We start from the raw sequence: 26,092 nt of genomic DNA, 5'->3' as shown, positions 1-26,092 counted from the left end.
ACAAAATACCTCCCAAACGAATTAAAGCTGATTACAACAGCAGGCACAATGGCCTATTGGTGCTCTTTGCCAAATTTCCTTCACACACACTCAATAACACACACACACACACATCACAATCTGCTCAGTGGCCCTTGGCAACCCATCACTCAAAGCCTTGTTTGCGTAGCAGGAAGGCTGGACTGGACGGTCTGAGGGTGGAGGTTTGGGAGGCGGAGGAAGAGGGAAGGGCGGGGTGGGAATTCTCCCTCCTCTGGTTATTAGAGCTGCTGGATGGCCTAGTTTACAGTGGCAGGGATGAGCCGGTACAGCGATGGATCACCAGAGATATAGAATATGCAGGAATACAGCCCATACCAAAGGATCTTACCAATGACCAAACTTACTCAAGGTCCTGCTGGTTTATATGTCCAGTAAGATGTAATGTCCAAAGAGTATCACCTGAGACTCAAGTCAAGAAAAGAAAGACCTATTCTAAGTCCATAAGAAACATAATGGAAGAAGGGTAATGAACTCAAACTCAGCCTGCGTCTCCAAAGGTGCCCAAACACAACAGATACAGATAATGACTAGGATTGGCCAGACTGTTCAGAGCACACAGTAAAATATGAAGGATGTCCCAATCAGACTTTCATTCAAGTAGTCAATCGGCAAACACATGTATGATGTATTTAGCGCAGCACTGGAGATACTGGAGGCTAATGTAGCTAACAAGAAACAGAAATTTATACCTGAGGGCGTCATCGTACCACATCATCATCATCTCTGGCCACTGGTGCAGCATTGCCGGGTAGCATCACAGCACTGACGCTCGGAGGAAAGTGCAGCGACTCGGTTCTGATACATCAGCTCACAGAGACGCAGCCTTGTGCTGATCTACATCACCCTAGGAGTGATTAGAGGAAAGAGCGCCATCTACTGGACTGTACCCACCCAGATTGAGCAAGGCCAATTGTGCTTTCTCAGGGCTCCGGGAGCTGACGGCAAGCTGCATGACCAGGATTCGAACCAGTGATCTCAAAAGCAGATCATGATCCCAGAAATCTCTTCAGAAACTAGGACAAAAGGTAGAATTCCAACACGGTAACTACCCCAAACACAGATGAAAGATGACCACTTTCTTGCTAAAGAAATTCAGGGTAAAGGTCCTGGACTGGCCAAGCATGGTTGAACGGATGGTTGGATGGATGGTTGGATGGATGGACGGATGGATGGCACACAGAAGTTACAAAAGAAGGGTAAAGTATTTAATTTAATTTAATTTAATTTAAAGTAGAGTAAGGGGTATGAGGTGTGTACTTCCTTTTGTGAGACTTGAGAGTCACTACAAACCTTGGAACCATTTATTGTGCATTAAAAAACATTACGATTCTCCGATAACACATGGTCAAACAGGGTTTTTTTGCTAGGCAACTGGTCCTTGCATGTATTTTCACTTTGATTTCTTAAGATCCTGCATTACTAAAATAATTAACAATGTAGAAGGCCAAGGAAATGCTCTAGGACCTTAACCTAGCATCAAGGTTCTGGATCGTTCCTACACAACCTGATGTCTAGCAGAAGCAACAGGCAGACGGCACTGTTAAACAAAACAAACACCATAGGCGGTATCCACAACAGAACTGCCCCGCTCTTTACCTCACCGTGACCATCGCTGAGTTTTTAATCACTCACAGGCTGCCGGAGAGGAGCGGCAGAGCGCCAGCCAGCTCCAACATCTGCTCTCCTCTCTGCTCGCCCAGGGGCAGAACACAGGGACCCTCAGAGAGAGCCAAGTGCCCCCCCACACACACATAAACACACACACACACACACACCCTGAGCTCGGGCGAGACCGGGCCCTGAAGCAGCACTCTGGATCCCCATTCATTAAAATGAGATGTGGCGTTCGAGTGCTGCCCGACTGCAGGGGGCAGAACATGAGAGATCCAGAGAGGAGACAACATTTTACAGCAGATTTCAGCAGAAGTCGCTCACGCTGCTTCCAGGAGATTCTTGTGGATTATTCATTCCTCCAAAATAGTGGCTCAAATACCCAAAAATATCAGGATGACTCAACATGTAACATTTCATATATTCTGCAGCACTGTGTGAGGTCACGCCTACCAATCAGACTGTATAACATACTGTATTTTTCCCACAATAAGGAAGTGCAGCTAACCACGCTAAAATATTATAAATGTAAGCTTACTGTAAATAAACACAGGGTTCATACAGTTTTTAACCAATACATTTCCATGGCTTTTCCATGACTTCAAGGCAAATTTTCATGCCATACGATTTCAAAAACAGACATGCAGACATGGACAATAAAACCAAAAATCAACTTACTCAACTATAATCCAAATTACAGATTACAGTAGGTCTAAAATTAATTTGATTAATTAAATCCTAAACGCTCCATCGTGTAGGGCTAAATTACAGAACTCTGAGCTGATGTATTTGTTAGCTTAAATTAGCTTTTCTCCTTCAATAAATGGAAACTCAAAGATTTATAGAGCAAACTTCCATGACTTTTCCAAAACTTTCTGGGTAAAACTTATCCAGGCCTGGAAATTGCTGTTTTGAACTTGCTGTTCTGACTTTCCAAGGTTTTTAATGACTGTACGAACTCTGTAAACAGAAGCTTTTTACTCACCCAAATAAACAGTGAGAATTTGTGTAGATTAACATCCAGTGCTTGTTTTTTAGGACTACAGTTTTGTTCCCCTACCTTATATGGATTAAAAAATAGTGTTTAATGGTACCAGTGTGCAGGAACCACCATCCATACTAAGCCTTATACAGTATATTCATTCTAAAAAACTGGGGAGTCGGTTGCTTTTAGCTGGAGTTCTTCTTCTGGCCACGTCACGTGTCTTTACGTACTTACGTCACACGTACAGCCTCTAAAAAAAGGGATCCGGCTCAGTTTTACTGAACGCGTGCGGCTGGTGGAGCAATGGAGACTTCAGAAGGGGAAACTCAGAGCTCAGTAGCTCATTCACTCATAGTAAAAGCAAAGAAATGAAGGAGTGAAATTTCTGACTGAGCTCTCTCGCTTTGACTGAACATAACCTGGAATCAGATTCATCCGCTCTGAAAGGAGACCGCATCACACCCGTCCAGTTTAAAATGATTCTTCCACAGGCGCTGTGCAATTATTCATTCTCACCAGAGAGGGCCCTAAATCCCCCAAATCCGAAAACTTACAGACATCAGCTTAAAAAAAAAGTCAAAGTAAAAAAAAAATAATTTAAACTCATTTTTTAAAAGTCATTTCTATTGGTTCACTTATGACTCATGAACATCTATATAAACAAAGATTCATAACTGTAGTTTGTAATGATCTGTTGATTACGCATCTGTGTTTAATTGTGTAGAACAGGTGTGTGTTTATACACTCCATTCCTCTCGCAAGATGTATTTATTTTTCTTGGTGGATTGCAAGAAAATAAACCTGCCCTTTCCCAAGATCAGACACACACCCTCATTACGATAAACCCTGACACACCACTGCAGTCCACACTTCCCGAAAGGTTATGCAGTGTTTTTCCCTCCCGCCATATAAGCTGCAGCAATGCCCTTGCTGTTGTTTTTCCCGGTGATTAACTCAACTCGGAGGCTTATCATCCACTTCCACATAAAAATGCTGCTTTCCTCACAAATATCAGGAAGAAGTTTTTTTACAGATGGGCTTAAGGATGAACATGGTCATGGAAACATGGTCATTTGATATGTAATTGATTTTGATTCAAAATAGTGCTTCTTTGGTTGTAAGATTTCGATGCATGGTTACACTCCCACTATTAACCACTGTTAAAGTTTGACCCTTCAAATCATCCATAGTGCCCTATGATTTACAGATTCACAAAACTAAGGTACAAAAGATAAATTACATAGAATTACACAATATTAAAAAAATAATAATTACCAACAGTGACTGTCCAGCACAATAAAATCAATCAGACAATCTCGGAAACCAGTTAGCATTCAAGCTAACAGGACAATAAACGAAAAACAATTAAAAAAACTAAAATAGAAACAGACTGAATTTGCCAAAAAATAAAAACAGATTTCATAGAGCTCCCTCATTGTGTTTGTTCTTTTAAACCAATGCCTTCAATATCTTCAGCAGACTCATATGTAGCCCTATTAAGTAGGCCTGTCACGATAATAATATTTTGTGGTCAATATATTGTTCCAGAAATGATTGCAATACACGATATTTTTGTCATTTTAAGACTATTAAGTGCCACTGATATAATGATAACAGAATAGCAAAAAATAAAGCAATTATACACTTTTTTTAAAGACAACAAAATTTAAATTAATCATTTATTTTACTTAATTTGGGAATGATATACTTATTTCTTTAATAACTGCAGTAAAAGTCTTGAAGCATTACTGTCTAAAATACTGTTTACTGTTATATATGTGAACAAACATACAAATAAACACAGTATACGACATCACGATTATCAAAATTATTGAGGTCATGTTCTTTTATTGTACGATAAATCGATATTGCAATTATTTTGTCAGGTCTACAATGAAGTATATAGATTAATGCTAATGGTAATTATTTTGCTATTAATGCTAACGCAGAAACTATTGTAATTTGTGGTTGAGTTCCACAGGGTTCAATTGTAGGGCCTTTGAAACTGTAAATAACTGAAGTGTGAGCTTACATACAGGCTATAGCAGGATAAAGACACTAAACTTAAACAAACCTGATAAAAAAATATGTAAAAACCTTTTAAATCAACCATTAAAATTTCTGACCATCCACTACATTTTTTAAAATGTGGTTAATGTTCCACAAGTGGTAAATGTACCACAGTCTGAGAACCACTGTCTTACAGTGTCAACTCAATGCAAGGATCCACAGCACCCACTAGTGGCTGTGGCATTAGTGGATAAGCCCCCTATAGCCTGGTTCTCTCCACTCCAGCCTCTGTCTGGCCAGAAACACACGACAGACAGTGCTGGAGCCAAAGGCCTGGAGAGGCCTGGAGCAGACAGTGAGGAGGCTGAGTGGAGTCCTGTTGGAGCCTTGAGGAATGCCCTGGGGGGGTTAAGGGGGGAGTTAAGCGCTTAAACAGGTTTTATGATCAAGTCCCAGAAAACTATACGCTCTATTCTGTAACAGTAGTGAGCAGCAGTAAGAACAGAGCAGAGTACAGTGCATAGAGTTTGATTTAAGCTGTGTTTTATGATAAACATACTGGACTGGTTTCAGTGTTTTCTGTATAAATAGTACAAATCCTAGATGGTTAAAACCAAGAAAGCAGTTTCTTCTTTATCTAACTGAACCCACACGCCTTTCCCTCACAGACCTGCCGTATATAAAGATACTGGACATATAATTAGAGATACACCAATACGCTACTCTTTTAACTCATTTTATTTTGATAAAGGCAGAAATACACCGTCAAGAGCTAAAAGCTTCATTTCTAAGCATTAAAAAACAAAGGAAATAAAACTGCTGAAGCAGCAATTTAAAGATTAAAGAACAGTATCTACAGGTTACTAAGCTCTAATTAGTGTTTTTTTTTGGGGGGGGGGGGGGGTTCAAGTTAAATGTTGTTTAAGCTCATGCTGTTTAACCAAAAAAAACAAAGAATATACTTTCCTATTTTATTAATTCTGACTGTTATAATCATAAAAATAATAATAATCATGAACTAACATGCTAACTATGACTGGAAGAAAAACATGAACTAACTAGCAAGCTATCCGTTAAGAGCTAACTGTGCGGTAACAGACTTATCACAAGCTAAATCATGAAGCTAACTGTTAGATAACAGACTAAAAACACACTAACCTTGAGCTAACATGCTAACAGTAAATGTTTTAAAAATTAACTGGTGAGCTAACGGTGAAGTAAAAGATTAAAAACAAACAAACATGCTAACCATGAGCTAACATGCTAACTTTGACTGTGAGCTAATGATAAAGTAAAAAACTATAAACAAACTAATATGCTAACCATGAGCTAACATGCTAACTTTGACTGTGAGCTAACTGTGAGGTAAAAGACTAAAAACAAACCAACACACTAACCTTGAGCTAACATGCTAACTTTGACTGTGAATGTGTTAAACATTAATTAGGGAGCTAACAGTGAGGTATAAGACTAAAAACAATCTATCACGCTAACCATGAGCTAACATGCTAACTATAACTGTGGTAAACATGAATTATGGTGCTAACAGTGAGGTAACAGACTAACCACAAACTAATATGGTAACAGCTAGCTTACTAACTGTAGTAAACATCAACTGATGAGCTAACTGTGTGGTTACCCACTAAACAAAGCAACGTTTATTCATAATCAATATCGACTCTTCTCTCCAACAGAAGTTTTTCAGAAAATATAAAATCTACTGAAGGTAAGGTCAATATTTACCACACAGAAAAAAAACGCTCATTAGCCAATAAACGCTCCGATCTTTATAACCTGCTGGTGAAGACGTGGATCTGCAGGTCAGCATCTGCTGCACCTAGAAACTCACATGAGGTCAGGACTCTCACAGAGCCGTCAGTGTTCTCGAGACGAGAAACAGGGGGACAAGTGTCCTTCAGAAAACAAACGAGTTACAGTGGACACAAGCCTCAACAGTACATCTCCTTCTCTCTCTCTCTCTCTCTCTCTGCCTCTTCTTTTCTCTCTCTTTCTTTCCCTTTCTGAGTAATATCATGACTGCATAGACAATCCTGTCCTGCAGTGACAGCTTTTGTCTCACTTTCACTGTTTTTTTCTCTCCCAGTATCTCCATTTCTCTCTCCTTATCTCTCTCCCCATCCTTCTCTGTCTCTATCTCTCTCGCTCTCCTTCCATCTCTCTCCAGCTCTCTCTGTATCTCAAGCTCTCTCTCTTTCCATCTCTCTCTCCATCTCTTTCTCTGTATCTCTCTCTCTCTTTCTCTCCATCTCTCTCTCTCTGTATCTTCAGCTCTGCATCCCCATTTCTCTATCCATTCATCTCTCTCCATCTCTCTTCCTTCATCTCTTTCTTTCTTTATCTCAATCTTTCTCTCTTTCTTTGTATCTCCATCTTTCTCTGTATCTCTCTCTCCCCATCTCTCTACATCTTTCTCTATCTCTCTCTATACATATTTCTCTCTGTCTTTCCATATCTCTCTCTCTCAATCTTTCTTTCTCTACATCTCTCTCTCTCCATCTATCTCTCTTCATCTATCTCTCTTCATCTATCTCTGTATCTCTCAGTGTCTCTCTCTCTCTCTCTCTTCATCACTCTTTCAGAGCAGTGAGTCACTGTGCTGTAATTACAGGCAGACAGGCCACCTTTTCGCCCTCCTATAGTCTGAAGGCCGGGCAGCGCTTTGAGTCACATGCTCTGGGGGTGGCTTGGGGGAGTAGGGGTGGTCTGAGGGGGGGGGTAGGGGTGGTTTGGAGGGGTGTTTTGGGGCAGTGGAGATGCTGATGTGTCAGAGAGTGAAGAGGTGAGTGCAAATGCCCCAGAGACCCACTTCCACTGAGGCTAATGTCGTCAGACAGGGAAGGAAGGATGAGAGCATCCGGGATGGGTAAAGCACTCTGCAGTGGGGGAGGCGTAAGATATGGTCTGGTAACGGTTATTGCAATTTTAATATCACTTAAAGCCGTTATCATATTACATCAGTAGAAAAACGCAGGCCTTCAGCAACCAGCAACCACACTGTTAAAGGAACAGTTCCATTAATAATGCTAATGTGAATAGGCACAAAACAGCATTATTCACATAACATTATGAATGCTACTTCATACATGTGACATCATTGGCATATATGGCTGAAATGTTCCATTAACATGAGCATTTACTGATATTATGAAAGCCAAAACACACAAAGATGATCAAACCACCACTTTACTATACATGCACACATATATGGCTTCACATTTCAGATGCATCAGTAAATTTGAAAGAGCTGAGATTATGCCTTAAAAAAAAAAGGCAGAGCTCTTCATGCTGCAGACTGTGCTCACATGACCTCACTGGGCTGGAGGCAGAGCAAGGCAGAGTAAGGTTGAACGCAGTAAATGTACACATCAAGCTTTGCAGTGTTTATTCATAGTAATAAACAATAATGAGATTAAGAATAAGAAGACTATGCATAGAATATTTAAATTATTTAATAATAAAAAGAAATCAACATGTATTTTTTGCACTATAATGTGCACCAGATTATAAGGCACATTATGCAACACTAGTAAGAAACAGGGGTGTCACCACGTTTTCTTTCTAATTCAGCAGGTCTCATCGCTGGGTGGTGGTGTTGGGGTAGTTAACTAAGTTAAGTAAAGCTAAGCTAAGTAAACAAAACTGTAATTCTTAAAAAAAAGAGAAAAAAAAACACTTTCGTTCCAAGTGAAACAAGCACTGGATGATAATCTTTACAAATTTCTCCAGCACTAAGGCTGGAGCATTAGCATTAGCCAATAACTTCTAGCACATAGCAAGTTTTCTTTGCATTATTTTCAGGTCTGAAAGCTCTGCGTCTTTTTTGTTATTTCAGCCATTTCTCATTTTCTGCAAATAAATGCTCTAAATGGCAATATTTTTTTTGCAATTGAGGAGAAATGTTGTCTGTAGTTTATAGAATAAAACAACAATGTTCATTTTACTCAAACATAAACCTATAAATAGCTAAATCAGAGAAACTGATTTAGAAACTCTTTTTCAGAGCTGTAGAACTAAACAGCTGAGAAATGCTGACTCTATTAGCATTGTCTCTCAGTGTCAGCAGGTTCAGCAGCCCAGCGAAACGCCAGCACAGACGCTCCATTCATCACCAGAGAAGGCCACGACACTGCCACTCTGAAGGAATCTCCTCATGAGTGTCTTTCTCTCATTCTGGAACTCCACATCCACCTCTCTCGCCCTCCATCTACTGCCTCAAACCCTGCACTCCACACAGCTCCACCACTCCAGCTCCATCAGCTTCCAGTGAAAAATGAGGGGCGTGGGTGAGGTCACTCTGTTCTACAGCCAGGGGGAAGAGTGAGTGAACTGGAGAGTGAACCAAGGACCAGGCGAGCCCCTGAAGACGTGGTTAGAGTGATAAACTATGAGGTCATTTCCTTCTATTGTATAAGGCTCTGTCAGCTCGCTCCAGCACAGCATTAACACATTAGCATAAGAGAGAGGCTAGCACATGTCACACACACACACACACACACACACACACACACACAATGGTGGTAATTGTTTCTCCACGGGCAGATAAGTAGTGAAATATGGTGCCATATCACCCAACCCTAATTATCAACAACATCAGGGTACTACTTTTTTCAGTTTTTAGCAAAAGAAAAATTCACACTGTTCTCATTTCCCATTATATACAGTATCTACTAAACTATATCTCTCCAATATCATTTATTTTACTTTAATCCTGGATATATGGAGATATTTGGAGTGCATTATTATTAGGAGTAGTAGTATCATAACATTCTGAATTCTGATAAAATTCTTGTGTTTCAGTTAGGGGTGTGCCATTTCATATCGTTTGCAATAATAACATTACATTTTCATTTTGTTGCAGTAGTGCATTCTAAAAAAAAATATTTTTTTAAATCAGCATTTTATCATATTGCTAAGAGTATCCTTATCGCAAAAATACCATGAAATATTGTGATATTATTTTAGGGTCATATCGCACACCCCTAGAGTGCAGATTTAGAAACTGTTATATAATAGAATGCTAACTAAGCTAAGTAAACAGAACTGTAATAAAAAACGACTTTTCACAGATTCTCTCTAGAAAACTTGTTTATTTGGGGGAGTAAAGCACTACCATTTATTAAAGTAAGATTAGATTTCTGAATTTCTGCAGCACCAAGGCTGGAGTGTTGATATTAGCATTATCTTTAGTGGCTTACTACTCCAGCAGTACTAACAAGGGTAAGCAGCAGGCTACAGTCTAATATACTCCCATCTGAACGGTGAAAGAGCTAGCATGGTTAGTGAGTAATGCTAATGCTGCTCCAGCAGTGCTAGCCAGGCTTAGCAGCAGGCTATGGGTCGATAATACTCACCTCTGAAGGGGGACTGGCTTTACTGCTCCTTAATACCTGACTGGTAGAATTTATACATAAGATGCACTGGATTAAAAGACACACTGATGATTTTGGGGAAAATTAAAGTATTTTGGATGTGATTTGTAGTGCAAAATTGACTGTATTATTTATAAATATATTCACAATTTATTAAATAAGTGACATCACCCCAAAATCCCTACAAGTTTTCCTGGGTAGTTTCCTGGAAGAAGGTTCAGCCTGAAGGTCCAGACTGAATAAGAGGAGTGTAAAAACACCCTCAAGCTAAAACAGCTCGAAACAGAGGACAGGTAGCACAGGTCGTCCAAGGTATTCAGATTTTATTCCCAAAGAGCAAAAAACAAAAGCTTCCCCCGCACACAAAACTTCACTTTGATGATTAATCAATGCGACTTCTCAGTTCATGCAGAAATAGAGCAGAACCCATGATTAATGGATAACGACCCCGAGCACAGAGTAACGTGTGCAGCGAGGGAAGCTGCCTCCGAGCACACCGACGCACAGCTAGCTGTTACAGCTCACATGTGCACAGCCTGTCAGAAGAGATGCTGTTGTGCATGCGTGTGTGTGTGTGTGTGCGTGCATACACACGTGTCTTAAGAGGCCAAAGGAGCTAATTAGTGGAAGATTAAAGCAGATGTGGAATCTCCTTCATCAGAGAGTCAACAGATTTCCTATTTTGAACTGCTGCTGATGATGCAGCATTGCTGAGTAGCATCACAGCACAGGGCTAACGCTCAGAGAAAAGCACAGCGACTCGGTTCTGATACATCAGCTCACAGACGCAGCCTTGAGCTGATACACATCACCCCATGAGTGATGAGGAGATAAAAGAGCGCCATCTACTGTACCCACACAGAGAGAGCAAAGCCAATTGTGCTCTCTTGGAGCTCTGGTAGCTGATTGCAAACTACATAAACAGGATTCGAACCAGCAATCTCCCGATAATAGTGGCAGCACTTTAGTCTGCTGGACCACTCAACGCACTATATCAGCACACGTCTATAGGGACCACAGGTCTTTTGTTTTGTCTGATGAGAAGAGCAAAGAAAAAAGTGAAGGTTAGCCTGATAGAGACAAGGGAGAAGAGAGAAAGAAGAAGTAGAAGAGAGAAAGAGAGAAAGAGAGAGAGAGATGGTGATAGAGTGAGGCCTGGTGAATTGGGTTGTTGGAAGAGGGGGTGGGGAAGAAGAAGAAAAAAAGATGCACACGTTCTTATCTCCCTACACACCTGCAGTAATTTCACACTGAGCTGTACCAACACTCTGCAGATGAGTTTCAGTGCCTGCAGAGCGAAACCTCCACACACACACACACACACACACACACACCTACTCAGCGGAATATAAGCCCGTCAAACACACTGACCGTGAAACAGTTTGAAAGGACCTGATTGGACCACTGGGGGATCCGACTGCAAATCACAATCACTCTAAAAAGACAAGGACAAAGTGACTGGGTTTCCTGGTGCGAACCACAAACGTGATTAAACTACGATTTGAAAACACACACACACACACACGCACACACACACACACACACACACAGCAGGGTGGTAAATGATTACATCCTTTTAAAGTTCACACATAAATGCGAAGCATCCGACACAAAGATGCTTCAAAACTTGCCCTTTAAATATCAGCACATCAGCTCAGCCAAAACATCCCCTGTATCTACACACCTCAGCTCCTGATTGGCCGAAACCTGCTTTGTTTAGTGAACATCGCACAGGACTACGAACTCTTAGATTACAGCTTTTAAATCCAAGTTTTTATACTGATTTAATACATAATGCGCTTTTTCAGGCATGTTTCCCTTCTAATTTCTTTCTGGCAGATTATTATTTACAGCTTAGATTTCTAGAGTTCCACTAAAGCTGAAGCATTAGCATTAGTAGCTAACCGCTAGCAGTAATGCTAATGCTGCTCAAGCAGTGCTAGCCAGGGTTAGCAGCAGGCTACAGACTGATAATACTCACCCAAAAATGTTGTGCGTGGCTCGGTTAGCGGCTAATGCTAATACAGCTGGAGAACTAAACTGAAACTCCTGTAAAACGCTATAGGATTTTTTTTTTGTGTGCCTTATAGTGCGAATACAGTATACATCATTAGTTTTATGCTAATTTCAGATCAATAAATCTTATTCTAACTTAATATGCAACAATAAAACTACCGCCTGCCAGTGAGCTACCATGTGGGAGAAATGTAGTTTAATGAATAGAAGTACTTGGGCAAGACTCCTAACACTACGTTGGCCCAACTCTATAATATAAATAACCTTGTATGTCTAAATGCCATAAATATAAAAACATCAATGTAAATGTGAACTTTTAGGTTGTTTCTATTGATATACCATATTTTACGTATCATAAGGCGCACCATCAATGAACTTGTATTTTCTAGTCCATTTTTATACATAAGGCGCACCGGATTATAAGGCGCAATGTCGATGTCTGGGAAAATTTTATACTATAAGAATCCTCTCTAGCCATTTTCTAATCATCTGCAGGTGATATAGTGCACCTACTTCTAATTTTAAATATTAGAAATTTATGAAATCGCTAAAAAAAGAGGGAATTAAAAAACTTCTGCCTCCTTTCTTTAATCCTAAGCAGTCGACCAGGGGCAATCAGGGGTTCAACTTGCCTCCTTCTGCTGACCCACAAACAGAAGAATAGAACAGGAGGTATGTGAGCAGTGTCTGCTGGTGTAAATTTAATGTGGCCTCTTTCTCCTCAGCCTCAGTTTTTATTTCCGAATACAACCGTCATCTGTTCCTCAAACTCCGCTTAGAAGCTTAAGCTTCTTAGAGTCATCAGGCTCTAAACGAGGAGCTCAGAAACGAGTGGCACGAGGAAGATACGCGTCCTAAAGACTGGGCTAGCTTAGCACTGAGCTAGTCTGAATTCTCCCCAGGGAAGTGACTGAACTTCCTAGATGCCCCGGGGGAGGCGAGGCATTCAGAATTCATAATGTCAAGATGTTTCTTCATCTTCGTCCAGTCAGACAGAAGATCCTCCTCCTGAAGGAGAAATCGGAGAGTATTTCTACTTCTTTAAATGTGAAGTAGCCTAACTAGGCAGGAAATTATTGTGAGAATACTTTATCATCATGTTTTATGTTCCTTTAAAATGAGCTCCACTTTTCCGATGTCTGCAGATGACAAAGATGTTTAAGAGCGAGGTAAGCAGAGCGTGCAATAATGTAAGCTACTGCCATTTACTGCAAGCTACATAAACTTTCCATATAAAGAGATCAAGCCTTTAAGCTGTTACCCAGTGACCGATTCACCGTTTATTGCTCCATTTAATCTGAAATTAAATGTTCAAGAAGGAAATTTTAACTATAATTCCCCCACAAGTCAGATTTTCTACTCCTATGTAAGTTAACAGAGCCTAAACAAATCAGACTTAATCCCTATTCGAACAAGATTCTGAAATGAAAAATATATTTCACTTCTACTCAGTGATAAAACTCCATGACACATGACATCAGTGTTCAGTAGCTCCTCCATTTCCACTCGCAGTTGTGTTTTTACATGGATCTCCGTGGAAACTGTGGCACGCCCAATGTGTAATTACGCTGCGTGGCAGTGGACAAATAGCTATTTTATTAAACGCGAGGAGACGAAACTCAGAGATGTGCGTCCAGACAGGATTAAAATACTGGAGGACCACAGTTCAGAGAAAAACAGTAGACACTTTTTTGTGTCAGAGGATGTCTGAGAAAAACACATATAAGGTTGTTCCGGACAGAAATAAAATCACAGAGGACCCTCACCATAAAAGAAAAAATTACCCCAGGACCCCTTGAGACACTAATCCCGTCTGGATAGGGCTTAATATAGATTATCGGAACTTCTATCCAATGTATCTTAATAAATCATTAAAAAGAGTCGATTTGCTGCTGTGTCATCTCAATCGTTAAGTGTTAGGTAGGTAGGATTGAAGGTTTAAGTCAGTCTTTTTCTTGTCCTAGTGTTTAGATAAAATCAACCGTGTTTAATATTATTGTAAGTCTTAAAACTTATATAGGAGAGCTACGGGAAGCCACACGGCAACTGGACATGGATGAGACTGTGGCAACAGCTTGGAAGTCCAGGTCCAGAGGTGCCTCCCTAAAATAAATTTTTACAACTTGGGATGTCTGTCATTGTCTACTGTATGTTTGGTTTTAAACAGAAACACTCACAAATTGGTGGGTCTCTGAACACTCCACAAACACACCAAAGCTAAAGTTCCTCTAAATGCATTTCCCTCTCTGTCTAAAGCATCCTGTAAGTAAGTGGAGCTGAATGCAGGTGCGGCTGCAGATTCCCACAGGAGCCGAGCGGAACAGCAGCTATTGTGTATTGTCCCTCACAGGCTGCCTCACATTACAGCGTAAACGTATTTCCTACTGCTCCATACAAACACGACAGAAAAACACTCGGCACACCCAGAAGGAAAGTTCCAGCCTGGCCTGGAAAAATAATTAATCTAACCAGTATTCTTTAAATAAGAGAACAAAAAATCAGTTTTACAGAATAAACAATCAAAACTATTACAGTATATAGGATACAAAAAACTGTCTTTAGCCCCTCATTCTGAAAAAAGCTTAAAGGCATCATTCTATTATGAATGAATGCCATGAATGCTGTTTTTTTTGGGGGGGGGGGGGGGGGAAAGTGCTCCGATCCAGTATAACACTGCTTTAGTCCGGTGGAGGAGTGGGGGCAGGGAGAAACGATAGGATTTCGGCTCTTGCTCATGAATATTCATACGTGCAATATTCATAAGTGCAGTTAATCCACTGACCTAGTCTTAGAGTCTCTGTTAAACGCAAAATCCACGGGAGATCCTATTTAAACCTATAGTTACTTACACACCAAGGTGGGTATTCCAGATCCAGAAAGTACAAATCCACACCAGTTGATGGTCCCTAGCAAAAGTGGGTGGGGCTAATGCTAATTCACGGGTTGATGTAGACACAGTGCTTTTCCTGATTGACTCTTCTTTTACTACCTACTGCAGACAATGGAGGTTGAGGAAGAGTTTCATCATGTGCAGCATCATAAACAACTCAGAGAAACCTACTCTAAGAAAAAAGGGATTTTAGCGGTTTCAGGTAAGAGCATGACAATTTTCATCATTTTTACAGATCAAGTGTAAAACTAGTAAGGAAACAAACTTAGGACACAAATCAGGTCTTGGACGATTGCCTACATTCTTGGTTAAACTTACTACTGTTCACTGATCTATCACTTTAAATCCTCTGCTGCTGTATCAGCCCATTTCTGATATGCGTTTTAGTGTGCACCCCCCCCTCCCCTCCTCTACACAGCTAGCTTATTAGCATTTGCCCTGGGACTCAGGTAGAGGCGGAAGCAGCTGGCTGTGAAGAGCGGCCTGGCGGGCACTGCAGTGCTGAGCTCCACAAACTCAGCTTCCTGCGGAGGGCCTTTAGTGCCGGACAAGCTGCCAGCGTAAGCAAGAAGGACAGTGTAGCCTTTAAGCCATCAGCAGGGGGGAAACTGCCCTCGGGAGAGCGTGAGGTGTTCACAGACTCTCAGTCGTCTAGTAAGGAACCGTACCTCCTCCCTGCGCCGCCTTATAAAAAGAGTTTTTCATAACCAGCCTTGGGGACACTCAGCTCGTCAAAAAAAAAAATCTCAAAATGTTCTCTGCATTCGTTTAAAAGAAACTTTTTAAAAGAAATTTAATATAGTTCTGAGCAGTACTAATAAAGACTAGGCTAATTAGACATTAGCCTAGCATCTGTAGTTTTAACCAAAGGAAGCCAACTTCAGATACAATACCAGAAACATACAAAATATTCTATTTATACACTGTAACCCCATAATTAGTTTGAATTGGTCTGTTTTACATAATATTTCTAAACATTACTCATTCACAGGCACATTTACTGTACATTCAAATGAAGATCTTCTTTCAAGTTGCCATTGACAGCTTCTTTTCCATTGGCTTCTGGCAAAATCTATTTGCATAATTAGTGTGTCCCCATTTTCTAACTAAAACACACCATCAGTGTGTAGTCATTCCCCCGGGGCTGCCTTAGGTAAACTTGTAGATCATATATTATGATTAACTGCTTGGCTTCTGTGTTGTAGACTGTAAGAACAAGCATCTGCAGTAACTGTGTTGGCTGTGCTCTCAATGCTGTTCACTCTATAGCGTTTTCTTTTTTCATCTACTTTTACATGAGTATTTACAAAAAGTATTACATGAATGTTATCAAAGAGAACACTGAATACAAATGTACAAATGTTTTATGCACCTGACCACCACATTAAAGCAACTAATATAACTAAAATAATAAAAATAATAATTTATGTCATTTTTACTGAAGCCAATGTAGTACTTGAGAAACATAAAAAAGAAGTTAAGGAAAATCTTTATATATATATATATATATATATATATATATATATATATATATATATTACATTATATTATTATATTACATGAACTTAAATGTTCTTAGGTAATCAGTTACAACAAAGGTTTGAGTTGAATTTTGAATTTACTGGGTTTTACAGTGTAGAATAGCGGGTTTTATTCCATTTATCAAACCATGCAAGCTAAAAGACAATCTAACTAATGAAATTACATTGCAATCTGAGGTCATACTAATATATGGACCAATGTATTTTATGGCATCTCATTCTAAATCCATAGGTTTTAAAGCTTTAACACCTTCCTCTGGTAAGGTTTTTGATCATTAACCTAATTAAGTAAATCTAAGAGGAATACAGGCCAACTGCTGCAAAACAACGCCATAGCATTATCCCTCCTCAACCAAACTTTCGTCAAACACTGCCAAACTCATCCATTAAACCGCCAACCATCAAAATGAATGTAAGGCATGTTTAAAGACCCTCATAAAAACCAATCTGGGTTAAAACCCTCTTTATCATCATGTTAATTGGTGGGGCTAAGCAGATATAGGCATAAAACACAAACACGGACAAAGCTAGTGTCTTGAATCAACACAAGCCCAGTCTAGAGCAGCTAAACGTGACCCTAAAGTCACCATGACCAATGTCAGGTGTCAGCTAGTGCTTTACCAAGCCCCTCAATCACTGGGTTGTGCAGCATTGGACCTGAATTCTACTGAATTCTAGTGAAGGAGCTTGATCATGATCCTTTGAGGTGAGATGAAGTGACAAACCTGACCCAACTAAAGCTTTCCGTGACCTAAACACCTAAACACAACCAAATCCTTACAGAAATGTTTTGAGCCTAAAGCAACATCATGCCAGTAGAGTAAAATTTCAACTACAGCCCTTTTTAACATAAACAACACTGTTTTATATGAAAATCTTTCCATGCACGTCTTTATTAAACAGAACAGAAACAGATTTAAACTGAAGGCTGTGCGGTGCTGTTAAACTTGTGCTGTGACAGACAGCGAATTACTAATCCAAACTGAACAAGCTCGCCATATGCCCGCAGTCGAGATGGTGCGTAAACGGTTTCCTGACAGAAAAAGTGAAAATAAACAAACAAGCAGGAGAGCCGCCTCACCCCGAGCGCTGAGCTCGCGTCACCATCGTAAAAGAAACATTTGTCCAAGGTGTTTGTGTGAAAATCTGGAGCGGCATGACTGCAGCTAGATCCATTAAGCTGCTGCTGAATGGAGCATTAATCCGTCTGGAAACTGACTGTAACTACAGTCGTATCAGGGAGAAAGAGAGAGAGCCTTTCTATCACATAACCTCTCAATGGGCTCCCTGTTCTCACAATGCCATAGGTGCATTAGCTGCTGCTCTTAATGCTGGAGTTAAAAATATAACTTACACAATTTAAGCTTAACCACAAATATATCTATTAGTCTATATCTGGTGTTAGACATTTGCATGGAAATATGCTGCAATTTTGCCAACAAGTAACAGGCAAAGGCACGATATATTACACAATGATTAGTATTGCGTAAAACTACATCACATTACATACAGCACTGGAAAAAATAACCAAATTGAAAACCTCTGGAATATAATAATCAAGAGGAAGATGGATGATCACAAGCCATCAAACCAAAAAGCTGAACTGCTTGAATTTTTGCACCAGGAGTAAAGCAGCATAAGGTTATTCAAAAGCAGTGTGTAAGACTGGTGGAGGAGAACATGATTAAAAACCAGGATTATTCCACCAAATATCACAACCATCTTGACTTTACAGGGTGTGTCTTCTGAAGCAGGCCATCATTACATAGACAAACTGCAGAGTAAGCAGGAATTATTCACGACATGTTTATTTATGATGAGTGGGTCATGAGTTTGAGATGATAACAGACAATTTTCCAAGAAATACTATCTGAAATAGTGGCTCCACCAAAAATACAACCCTTCTAAAGAAACCAGAGAAATAGGGGGTTTTCTCTAAGGGCATTTTTTCACCACTAGTTAATTTCTATGGTCAGGATCAGTTGATGAATTAATTTACTCATTTGGTTTGGTTTGGTTTGACATAAACACAAAACTTAAACGCACCAAAAACACACTCACCTATAAACCATGTGAGCACATTGTGTCCTCTGATTGGTCAGAGTTGTCTGGTGCAGGAACAAGAGAGTTAATATAGCGAGTGTAGGGGGAGCCCACAAGCACAAAATCTCAATCCTACCTAGTGGAGCTTTAAGCTTGACGGGAAATATCGCCATGTTTTAATCTCGCGAGATCTCGTGCCACAAGATCTCCTCACATCCTTAGTTTTTATTCCCGCTCAATCGAACCACACTAAGAGTACAAACCAATCAGAGCCTGTTTTAACCAAGTTGATCATAAAAATCAGCCTGGATGGCGACACCAACAACCAGAGGTTAATCCGTCGATAAAGTTCTACGGGAAATCCTAAGGGAAATAAGAAGACTCCTCAGCTAGGCAGGAACATGTAGTTAAAGTTTAGAGCTCTGATTTACGCATATCAGGCCGTGCCCTGTGATTAACACCAGGCCTTATTTGTTCGAGACGTTCATTACAAATGAAACCATTCATGACCTGACCTCATTTCTGGAGAAGAGAATTACTGCAGTTGCATTAGGAAGCTCTGACTCTCTTGTACTGAGGCTGGCTCTCACACAAACACACACACACACACACACACATACACACACACTTCTGATAGGAAAAGGCGTCTTCCTTAAGAATCCTGAGAAAAGCAATGAGGTAACTCGATCCAGAACAGGCCAGAGTAAAGCCTACCACTTACTCCAACTGTGCTGCCACACATGTAAACACCAGAAAACACTCATTTAGGCTTTCAGCAATAAACACAAGCAGTTATAATCAAAAGAACCTAAAATATGCCTTCATCACCTGTGATTTTCAAGTATTCCTTTTAGAGCTGCATGATATTTGAAAAAACTGGCATTGCAATACTTGAGTTTCTTCTCAACATTTTATTAAGATTTTAAATGATAAACCAACACAAAGTAGCATGTAATTGTGAGGTGGAATGAAATCGATGTATGGTTTTCAAAATTTTAATCACCTAAAAATAGGAAAAGTGTGACTTGCGAAAGTATTCAAGCCTCCTCTATTTATTCTAAATCCCTAAATAAAATCTGGTGCGATCAATTGCTTTCAGAGAGGAGCCTACAAAAGACTTGACGATTCACCTTCCAGCAAGACAATAAGAGAGAGAGAGAGAAGAAGAGTATAGCAGACCATGAGCCTCCTTCTCCAGGCATGAAATATACATTGCCTGGCTTTACGGTGAGAGACTGAACACTCCAGTGCCTGAACACTCCAGTCTAAAAATAAAACAGCACTGATAGTGTCGTTCCACTGCCTCGGGACAAGAAAAAAAAAAGCACTATCAGCTTCACAACAACACAAGTAAAGACGTCTTAAAAAGAATGACTCGACCATTTTGACCTAGACAATACAACAGTGATGGCATACTTACTAATATTCATACTAACATTCTGATAACTCCTTTAAAAAGTAGCTTAGTTACTGTATGGATTACTAGATTTTAAAAGTGACTAAATAGCTTGTTAGCAGTTCCAGCAGTTATCTTTTAAATAGCTCTTTTTAATAAGGAAGTGACTCGCCTGAAAAGAGGAGAGTGCGCATTTCTGGCACAGAAAAACGGGCCAAAGAGTGTAAAAGCGGAGAGAGTGCGCATTTCTAGCGCAGAAAAATGGGCCAAAGAGTCTAAAAGTGGAGAGAGTGCGCATTTTTAGCACAGAAAAACGGGCCAAAGAGTCTAAAAGTTGCCGTAATTAAGGGGTTTAATATTAAGAGACATCATGAAATTCAACATCAATTTGAAAAATCTTAGTTTACACAACACTGTCAAAGATAAAGATAGCAAGTCAAGTAAAATGGTGTGTAAATGAAATAATCAGGAAAAATGTATTATTTAAAGTGGTATATTTCATTATTTGTTTTATTACAGAGTCTGTGGCCGTGACTTCAAATATATTTCTCCTTCCCCCAACAAAGAATGTTTGGACACCCCTGATCTAAAGCTTCCTGTTTGCTGAAGGTTCATATTTTGCTAACTGCTGGAATGACGAACCTCGCTAGCTAGCTGGCTACTGTCAGTAAGTAGTGGAGTGTTGTACTTTCCTGCTTTAAATTGACCATCACAGACCGAATTTAAAGATGTATTTACACAGTTTATTGTTGCTTCAATTGTTTTATTATCAGTAGTTATCTGGTGGTGATTAATTGGTATTCCTGCCTTGCTGTAATGGGCCTGGCTGTATCTGCACAATGACGTTATTCCAGCTTCTGTACAGCTTCTCCTTGAGTCAAAGTGATGTAGCTTTTAGTTTAAAGGCATTAAAAGGTTTATACTGTCAGAAATCATCATTTAAAGCTCATAAAATCAACACAAACCCTTTAAAAACAGCCCTGGATATCTCTGTATCTGAGATAAAGTGTGTGCGAATGCTGAAGTATGCAGTCAGTCAGGAGCAGGAGGAGGATGAAGCTTCCAGCTACAAAACTCTACAAATAACGTGTTTTCACACCAGAATCCACCTAAAACCGTTTAATCTCGGGTTTATTCACACCTTTACATAAAACTCCTCACTAAAAAACCGCTACGAGACCCACAAAACCCCGAATCTCTTCCCCCCCCCAAAATCTGACACGAAGTTACCCGTTTCTCCAGCTTCCCAAAGAAACAGTGGAAAACAATATGGAAGCCACTCACTCGCCTTATCCCGCTCCCCGCCGCCAGCAGCTCCCCCCGGGCTTCTCTCCGGACTCCCACCGCCCTGATTACACCCGGTTCCAGCTCGGATTTAATCCCAGTACTGAAGAAGCGGACAGGCGCCGTGTGCGCTTCCCTCGCCTCCCCGACCTCCGCTCCGCTCCCTCCGCTCCGGCAGCGCCGCTCCGCCGCCCCCCCGCCTCAGCACGGATAGACCATTCCAACATGGCCGCCGCATAGCAACCGGCCCACCATAGTTACACAGTTACTCATACAGTTACCGACACAGTTACACAGGTACTCACACAGTTACTGACACAGTTACACAGCTACTCACAGTTACACAGTTACTCACACAGTTACTGACACAGTTACTGAGTTACACACACACCGTTACAAAGCTACTTACACAGTTACTGACACAGTTACTCACATAGCTACTGACACAATTACTCACACAGTGACTGACACAGTTACTCACATAGCTACTGACACAATTACTCACACAGTGACTGACACAGTTACTCACATAGCTACTAACACAGTTATTCAAACAGTAACTGACACAGTTACTCAAACAGTTACTGACACAGTTACACAGCTGCTCACACAGTTACTGAGTTACACACACAGTTACATAGCTACTTACACAGTTACTCACAGTTACACAGTTATTCACAATTACACACACAGTTACGCTATTACTCACACAGTTACACAGTTACTGACATAGTTACTGCCGCCAGAAACAAAGGCTTTGCGCTGAGCAGCTCCTGCCCTGTAAACTATGCCACTGCTGTAATGGGTTCAGGTGGGTTAAAGTATTTCTGAGCACAGTAATACTTAATGATGTAGGTGACATAATGATAATAATGCATGGCCATGACTTATTATGGCATCGGAACCAGATAATTAAGTCGTGGGGACGACTTATGAAGGCGTGGGAATAAGATAATTAAGTCATGGAGACCACTTTTTAAGGCATGTTAATGAGATACGCCTTATTAAACCATGGGAACGAGATATTTAAGTCGTGGGGACGACTTCTTAAGGTGTGACTTAAGAGATATGACTTATTAAGGCAGGGGAAAGAGATAATTAAGCTGTGGGGATTACTTATAAAAAGCATAGGAATGAGATACGACTTTTTAGGGCATGGGAATGAGATAATTAAGTCGTAGGGACGACATATTAAGACATTAACGAGAACGACTACAAATTGCTGCTGTACTAAATGAAAATATGATGGCTATACCTCCATGCTATGATTAATAAATGGTCTTAAGGCTGTCATCCAGCATATATTCAGTGTTTATTGGTGTTTATTTCAGACTCTTACAATAAGCCTAAGCTATTCATGCTACTCTTTTCAGTTAGTTTCACTGCTTATAAAAATAACCGCTGTTATTCTACTACAGAAATATGATATAACCAGTAGCTTCTGTCCTTTTGACATATTTACCTCCTCAGCAGCCGAGCTTACAGCAGTTTTACCACTAAATCCCAGATGCAAATGCAGGTTAAAGCTGACCTCAGACCAGCATGGTGTAATATTAGTCTACTTTATGGCTCTCTGCTATCTATGATCAGCTAAAAAACACCCAATAACAGAGCTCCTTCCAGACCCACCTTCATCATCATGACTCATGTCTGGGCAGTGACAGTTCTGCTGTAAATCCCCTTATTGCATGAAATCATCTGTAGAGCAGTTATTCATTATTCTGCTGCACATATCCAGCAGAGAGAGAGAGAGAGAGTGATTCCTGCCCTCTTTCACCCTGAGTCTGGCTGCACACCTGTTCTGCAGTAACCTGATTCTCTCTCTCTCTCTCTCTCTCTCTCTCTCTCTCTCTCTCAGCCAGGCCTTCTCCTCCTTGTCGCTTTCTAGCCAGAGCAAACATCTCCTGGCTGGTATGTTCTTTCATTTCTCTGAACATGCTTCTGTTAGTATTAGTGTCTCCCCAGAGTGCAGCCAGATGAATTCAGCAGCTTGTCACAGTGTAGAATTTCTAAGAGTTTTACTTGTGAATCTGTCAAACTAAAATGTGCGGGTGTGTGAATACCGTCTCAATAAATAACATATTTTTAAAGCGCTTATTTTGTCCTATTTTTCGTGCAAACACATCCCCAGGAAATTATATGGAAATTACAAATTACTGTTTTCATTCGGTGTATTTGCACTGTATAACTGTACTGTATAACGGTGTATTTGCACTTTCTGTATGGCTATACATTTTATTTTTCATTTTATTATATGTATATGTATCGTTATATTTGATCTTTTTGTAACTTTGTGTACTATACATACCTGCTGCCGGATGTATACAATTTCCCCTCAGAGATCAATAAAGTATCTATCTATCTATCTATCTATTAGGGACAAAAGTTTTGTCCATTTGAAAAAAAAAAAATTTAAACTGAAATTCACTTAAATAAATATTAAATTAAATAAATAACATATTTTTAAAGCGCTTATTTTATCCTATTCTTCGTGCAAACACATCCCCTGGAAATTATATGGAGCCAAATTAGGGACAAACGTTTTGTCAATTAAAAAAAATAAAATAAACTGAAATTTACTTAAATAAATATAAGTGTATCAAATGTTTTTTTCAGCTTATAAATAATTTAGATTCAATTCGGGAATAGTTTAACAATTTTTGTTTTTTTAATTTTCACTTTCTTGTGTATTTTGATATTTGAGATCTTACATTTTTCAGATGCAGATTTTATGTTTTTGGAAAAAAAAATTTCACAGTTTAATTTTTTTTTCAGCTTTCAGATCTTTTTTTCCAGTTTCAGATCTTGGTTTTCAGGTTTCAGACTTTTGGCCCTAATCTTGCGTGGGGGCGAGGTAACTGTGAAGAAAAAAAAAAACCTGATTCCAAAAACATAAAATCTGCATCTGAAAAATATGAGATCTCAAATATCAAAATACACAAGAAAGTGAAAAAAAATTTGTTTAAAACTATTTCCGAATTGAATCAAAATTATTTATAACCTGAAAAAAACATTTGATACACTTATATTTATTTAAGTTAATTTCAGTTCAATTTTTTTTTTCAAATTGACAAAACCTTTGTCCCTAATTTGGCTCCATATAATTTTCTGGGGATGTGTTTGCACGAAGCATAGGACAAAATAAGCGCTTTAAAAATATGTTATTTATTGAGAAAATATGTTTATTAAGTGTTTTTTTTTATTTTCACTTCAAAAATCAATAGCATATGTAATGCAGTAAGCCGAGCTGTAAAAACTAGCTGGACCCTGGACTGCATTTCTCACCCAATTCAAACACACGTATTCCCACTGCACAGATCTCTCTCAGTGCACAGCTTACCTCCCACGGTTCAGAGCATTTTAAATATTAAAAGAGTAGATGTTGCTGCACCACGGATCTTCCCTCACCACATCAAACACACTCCACCCACTCCATCAGAATCCACCCCACGCACCTCTCACCACACACCCGGCTCCCTTTCAAACCCTGAACACACACAGAAACACACAGCGCACACACTCCGGGGAGAAACACAGGAGCCAGTGCATTTACAATATCAAAAGGAATCAAATAGAGGCTCAAAAACCTTAACAAAAAGGACCCGGACATGTGCAGCATTCTGTTTCAGTGAACACCAGGACCCAGGGCGTGCATACACTTGTGAAAAAGTTGTGTATTTAAATATAATAATAGTGAACTTGAACTTGAAGCTCTGGAAAAATGAAGAGAGATCTTCAGTTTTTTAATCAGTTTCTCGGATTTTGCTTGTTTATGTTTGATTAAAATGAACATTGTTGTTTTATTCTATAAACTACAGACAACATTTCTCCCAAATTCCCAAAAAACAAGTTCATCTCCTCCACCAGTCTTACACACTGCTTTTGGATAACTTTATGCCACTCCTGGTGCTAAAATTCAAACCGTTCTATGCCGTTGCTTGGCAGTTGGTAATGTGTTAACATGGTATCCGTGGTGGTTTGTATGGTGTTGGTTGTCAGTTGGTATGGTGTTGATATGGTATCCCTGGTGGTTTCCATCATGTTGCTTGGCGCTTGGTAAAGTATTGATATGGTATATGTGGTGGTTTCTATGGTGTTGCTTGGCAGTTGGTAAGGGGTTGATATTGTATCCGTGGTGGTTTCTATGGTGTTGCTTGGTGGTTGGTATGGTGTTGATATGGTATCCGTGGTGGTTTCCATCATGTTGCTTGGCTCTTGGTAAGGTATTGATATGGTATATGTGGTGGTTTCTATGGTGGTGCTTGGCTCTTGGTAAGGTATTGATATGGTATATGTGGTGGTTTCTATGGTGGTGCTTGGTGGTTGGTAAGGTATTGATATGGTATCCGTGGTGGTTGCTATGGTTTTTGCTAATCTACTTTATACGCAAACAGTACTGGAGAGCAATGCAATATTGGCCTCTCAACATTCTGATATTCATTCCTATAGGACAATGCTTTTCTATAGGACAATTTCAAATGTATAATAGAAATAAAACAATATAATAGTATTATGCTGGATTGGTGTGCGTATATAATATATTTAAACCACAAAATTATATATTGAGGACCCATTTACTTTAGACTGTAATAGCAGCGCCCTCTAGCGTCTGACCCACCAAGTGAACTGTATCAGTGTGCTGTTCTCCTCTATACAAATCTTATTAATAATATTAAATTCCTTTTTGTTTTTATTTTTCACAATACTAAGATTTATTTTGCCACAAACACAAAGGTAAAGGACATACAAACACAATAAAATAATGCTTCCAAAATTATCACATTACCACAACAAAACACACATAATAAGTAATCTAAATCAACTCATTAACCAGTCATCATCATTCACAAAAATAATTATCTAAAAACTACAACGATAATAATA

The 26,092-nt window shown here is 39.6% G+C and overlaps 1 protein-coding gene across 2 annotated transcripts in view; it reads right to left on the bottom strand.

The window, feature by feature from the left end:
• ptk2aa (protein tyrosine kinase 2aa) overlaps positions 1–21,380 on the bottom strand; it is a 139,526-nt gene extending 118,146 nt beyond the window's left edge. For both annotated transcript variants that reach the window (XM_049475709.1, XM_049475710.1), the window contains exon 1: positions 21,209–21,380. The gene's annotated coding sequence lies outside the window, so the exon portion shown is untranslated. The remainder of the gene's footprint in view (positions 1–21,208) is intronic.
• Positions 21,381–26,092: the final 4,712 nt, after the last annotated feature.

Source organism: Astyanax mexicanus, chromosome 3 (genome assembly GCF_023375975.1).
Source record: "Astyanax mexicanus isolate ESR-SI-001 chromosome 3, AstMex3_surface, whole genome shotgun sequence".
Classification (NCBI taxonomy): domain Eukaryota; kingdom Metazoa; phylum Chordata; class Actinopteri; order Characiformes; family Acestrorhamphidae; genus Astyanax; species Astyanax mexicanus.
This window is presented reverse-complemented; position numbering and strand designations above follow the sequence as displayed.